This window comes from Arachis duranensis, chromosome 9 (genome assembly GCF_000817695.3).
Source record: "Arachis duranensis cultivar V14167 chromosome 9, aradu.V14167.gnm2.J7QH, whole genome shotgun sequence".
NCBI lineage: Eukaryota > Viridiplantae > Streptophyta > Magnoliopsida > Fabales > Fabaceae > Arachis > Arachis duranensis.
The window spans coordinates 103081579-103087023 of record NC_029780.3 but is presented as its reverse complement, the minus strand read 5'-3'; the positions used below and the strand labels follow the sequence as shown (position 1 = coordinate 103087023).

At 35.9% G+C, this 5445-nt stretch overlaps 1 non-coding gene across 1 annotated transcript; it reads left to right on the top strand.

The window, feature by feature from the left end:
- The first annotated feature begins 3404 nt into the window (after positions 1 to 3404).
- On the top strand, positions 3405 to 3512 carry LOC127742346 (small nucleolar RNA R71). Its single transcript, XR_008003535.1, has one exon. It is a non-coding gene; the product is annotated as a small nucleolar RNA R71 (small nucleolar RNA).
- Positions 3513 to 5445: the final 1933 nt, after the last annotated feature.

Sequence of the window (5445 nt, the reverse complement as noted above, 5' to 3'; positions counted from 1 at the left end):
AACCACTCAGTCTCAAGCTTTTCACTTGGACCTGCATGCCATAAGCACATGGTTAGGGACAGCTTTGATTTAGCCGCTTAGGCCTGGATTTTATTTCCTTGGGCCCTCCTATCCATTGATGCTCAAAGCCTTGGATCCTTTTTACCCTTGCCTTTTGGTTTTAAGGGCTATTGGCTTTTTCTGCTTGCTTTTTTCTTTTTCTTTTATATTTTTTTCGCCACTTTTTTTTCTTTTTTTCGCAAGCTTTTTCTTTTTCACTGCTTTTTCTTGCTTCAAGAATCAATTTTATGATTTTTCAGATTATCAACAACATTTCTCTTTTTCATCATTCTTTCAAGAGCCAACAATTTTAACATTCATAAACAACAAGATAAAAAATATGCACTGTTCAAGCATTCATTCAGAAAATAAAAAGTATTGTCACCACATCAATATAATTAAACTAATTTCAAGGATGAATTTGAAACTCATGTACTTCTTGTTATTTTGTATTTAAAATATTTTTCATTTAATAAAGGTGAAAGATTCATGAAATTATTCATAGCCTTAAGACATAGTTACTAAATACTAATGATCATATAGTAAAGATACAAACATAGACAAACATGAAGCTTAAAAATTGAAAAACAGAGAGATAAGAACAAGGAAGTTAAGGAATGAGTCCACCTTAGTAATGGTGGCGTCTTCTTCTTGAAGGACCAATAGCGTCCTTGAGCTCCTCTATGTCTCTTCATTGCCTTTGTTGCTCCTCCCTCATAGCTCTTTGATATTCTCTAATTTCATTGAGAATGTTGCTCGTCCTCGAGCAAAAGAAGAAAGAATAGATGAAGAAGAAGAAGAAATGGAGGAGAGGGAGAGAGATGTGTATTCGGCCAAGGAAGATAAGAGAGGGTAGTGATGTGTGAAAATGAAGAAAGATAGAGGGGTTTATATAGTGGAGGGAGAGGGGTTAGGGTTCGGTCATTTAGGGTGGGTATGGGTGGGAAATAGATTTTGAATTTGAAGGTAGGTGGGGTTTATGGGGAAGAGTGGATGGATGTGAGTGGTAAAGAGGTGATGGGGAAGAGAGATTGAGGTGAGTGGTGAAGGGTGTTTGGGGAAGAGTGTTATTGGATTGTGTGAAGAGGAGAGAAGGTGAGTTGAGGTAGGTGGGGCTCCTGTGGGGTCTATAGATCTTGAGGTGATCCTGTGGGGTCTACAGATCCTGAGGTGTCAAGGATGAATCATCCCTGCACCAATTAGGCGTGTAAAATCCCCTCTACCTGCAATCCTGGCGTTTAACGCCAGACTGAAGCTTGTTTCTGGTGTTAAACGCCCAAATGTAGCATGTTTCTGGCATTTAACGCCAGCCTAATGCTTGTTGCTGGCGTTAAATGCCAGCTTTCCTCAGGGTGCAATCCTGGCGTTTAAACACCAGACTGCTGCTTGTTTCTGGCGTTCAACGCCAGATTCATGCTCTGTTCTGGCGTTAAACGCCAGCCAGATGCTCCTTACTGGCGTTTAAACGCCAGTAAGCTCTTCCTCCAGGGTGTGCTTTTTCTTCTGCTGTTTTTGATTCTGTTTTTAATTTTTGCAATTGTTTTGTGACTCCACATGATCATAAACCTAATAAAACATAAAAGAACAAGAGAAATATAAATAAATAAAAATTGGGTTGCCTCCCAATAAGCACTTCTTTAATGTCAATAGCTTGACAGTGAGCTCTCATCGGAGCTTCACAGATCATCAGAGCATTGTTGGGACCTCCCAACACCAAACTTAGAGTTTAAATGTGGGGGTTCAACACCAAACTTAGAGTTTGGTTGTGGCCTCCCAACACCAAACTTAGAGTTTGACTGTGGGGGCTTTGTTTGACTTTGTATTGAGAGAAGCTTTTCATGCTTCCTCTCCATGTTTACAGAAGGATAACCTTGAGCTTTAAACACAAGGTAGTCCCCATTCAATTGAAGGACTAATTTATCTCTGTCAACATCAATCACAGCTCCTGCTGTGGCTAAGAAGGGTCTTCCAAAGATGATGTATTCATCCTCCTCCTTTCCAGTGTTTAGGATTATGAAATCAGCAGGGATGTAAAGGCCTTTAACCTTCACTAACACGTCCTCTACCAATCCATAAGCTTATTTTTTTGACTTGTCTGCCATCTCTAATGAGATTCTTGCAGCTTGTACCTCAAAGATCCCCAGCTTCTCCATTACAGAGAGTGGTATAAGATTTATACCTGACCCCAGGTCACACAGAGCCTTCTTAAAGGTCATGGTGCCTATGGTACAGGATATTAAGAATTTACCAGGATCTTGTTTCTTTTGAGGTAGAGTTTGCTGAACCCATGTATCTAGTTCACTAATGAGCAATGGAGGTTCACCTTTCCAAGTCTCATTACCAAACAACTTGGCATTCAGCTTCATGATGGCTCCTAGATATTGAGCAACTTGCTCTTCAGTTACATCTTTATCCTCTTCAGAGGAAGAATAGTTCTCAGAGTTCTGAATGGCAAAAGGAGGTTCAATGGAATCTCTATGGTCTTTAGGTGAGCCTCAGATTCCTTAGGTTCCTTAGTTTGGAACTCCTTTTAGTTCAGAGGACGTCCCAGGAGGTCTTCCTCACTGGGATTCACGTCATTCTCCTCCTTTGTGCATTCAGCCATATTGATTATATCAATGGCCTTGCACTCTCTTTTTGGATTCTCTTCTGTATTGCTTGGGAGAGTACTAGGAGGAATTTCAGTAATTTTCTTACTCAGTTGGCCCACTTGTGCCTCCAAATTTCTAATGGAGGACCTTGTTTCACTCATGAAACTTAAAGTGCCTTAGACAGATCAGAGACTATGTTTGCTAAGCTAGAGGGACTCTGCTCAGAATGCTCTGTCTGTTGCTGAGAAGATGATGGAAAAGGCTTGCTATTGCTGAGTCTGTTTCTTCCACCATTATTAAAGCCTTGTTGAGGCTTTTGTTGATTCTTCCATGAAAAATTTGGATAATTTATCCATGAGGAATTATAGGTGTTTCCATAGGGTTCACCCATATAATTTACCTCTGCCATTGTAGGGTTCTCAGGATCATAAGCTTCTTCTTCAGAAGATGCCTCTTTAGTGCTGTTGATGCATTTTGCCATCCATTCAGACTCTGAGAAATCATGTTGACTTGCTGAGTCAACATTTTGTTCTGAGCCAATATGGCATTTAGAGCATCAATTTCAAGAACTCCCCTCTTCTGAGGCATCCTATTACTCACAGGATTCCTCTCAGAGGTGTACATGAATTGGTTATTTGCAACCATGTCAATGAGTTCTTGAGCTTCTGCAGGAATTTTCTTTAGGTGAATGAATCCACCTGCAGAGTGGTCCAGTGACATCTTAGAGAACTTAAATAGATCATAATAGAATATATCTAAAATGTTCCACTCTGAAAGCATGTCAGTAGGACACTTTTTGGTCAACTGTTTGTATCTTTCCCAAGCTTCATAGAGGGATTCACCATCTTTTTGCTTGAAGGTCTGAACATCCACTCTAAGCTTGCTCAGCTTTTGAGGAGGAAAGACCTTGGCCAAGAAGGCCGTGACCAGCTTATCCCAAGAGTCCAGGCTATCTTTAGGTTGTGAGTTCAACCATGTTCTAGCTCTGTCTCTTACAGCAAAAGGGAAAAGTATGAGCCTGTAGACTTCAGGATCTACTCCATTAGTCTTAGCAGTCTCACAGATATGCAAGAACTCAGTTAAAAACTGGTAGGGATCTTCTAATGGAAGTCCATGAAACTTGCAGTTCTGTTGTATTAGAGCAACTAGTTGAGGCTTCAGCTCAAAATTGTTTGCTCCAATAGTAGGGATTGAGATGCTTCTTCCATCAAATTTGGAAGTAGGTGCAGTATAATCACCAAGCATCCTCCTTGTGTTATTGTTGTTGTTATTATTTTCGGCTGCCATATCCTCTTCTTTTTCGAAAATTTCTGTCAAGTCCTTTCCAGAGGGTTGTGCTTTAGCTTCCCTTAGCTTCCTCCTTAAGGTCCTTTTAGGTTCAGGATCTGCTTCAACAAAAATCTCCTTGTCCTTGCTCCTGCTCATATGAAACAGAAGGGAACAAAAAATAATAATAGGGATCTTCTTTACCACAGTAGAGAGATTCCTTTATGTTAGTAGAAGAAGAAAATAATAGAAGAAGGAAAAGAGGAAAATTCGAACTCAGAGAGGAAGAGGGGGTTCGAATTTTAAGATGAAGAGAAGTGTTAGTAAATGAATAAATAAATAGAAAGAGATGAGAGAGAAGAGTTTTCAAAAATTAACTAAAATAAAAGAAAAATATTAAAGTTAAAATTTGAAAATTAAGAAAAGAAATAAAATATAAATTTAAATTTGAAACAATTAGTTAAAAAAAAGAATTTTGAAAAAGAGGGAGGTAATTTTTGAAAATTAGAGAGAGGAAAGTAGTTAGGTGGTTTTGAAAAAGATAAGAAACAAACAAAAAGTCAATTAGTTAGTTGAAAAAAAAAGATTTGAAAATCAATTTTGAAAAGATAAGAAGTTAGAAAAGATTTTTGAAATCAATTTTGAAAGAGATATAATTTGAAAAAGATATTTTGAAAATATATGATTGAAAAAGATATTTTGGAAAAGATTTGATTTTTAAAATTAAAATTGATTACTTGACTAACAAGAAACTAAAAAATATGACTCTAAAATTTAAAGATTGAACCTTTCTTAACAAGAAAGTAGCAAACTTCAAATTTTTGAATCGATCACATTAATTGTTAGTAAAGTTTTCGAAATTTTGAAATAAAGATAAGAAAAAGATTTTGAAAATAAATTTTAAAAATTTTTGAAAATAATAAAAAAAAGATTTGATTTTTGAAAAAGATTTTGAAAAGATAGGATTTTTTTTTAAAATTGAAAATTTGACTTGACTTATAAGAATAGCTAAGTTTTAAAATTTTTTGACTAAGTCAACTCAAATTTTCAAAAATTATGAGCAAAATAAGAAAAAGATATTTTTTTATTTTTTAATTTTTAATGAGGAGAGAGAAAAAACACAAAAATGACTCACAACATGAAAATTATGAATCAAAACACATGATGCATGTAAGAACACTATGAATATCAAGATGAACACCAAGAACACTTTGAAGATCAAGATGAACATCAAGAATTATTTTTGAAAAATTTTCAAGAAAAGAAAAACATGCAAGACACCAAACTTAGAAAATTTTCATATTTAGACACTAAGAATTCAAAAATGCATATGAGAAACAACAAAAAAACACAAAACAAGAAAATATCAAGATCAAACAAGAAGACTTACCAATAACAACTTGAAGATCATGAAGAACACCATGCATGAGTTTTCGAAAAATGCACAAATTTTTAAAGACATGCAATTGACACTAAACTTAAAAATTAACACTAGACTCAAACAAGAAACACAAAATATTTTTTTATTTTTATGATTTTATAAATTTTT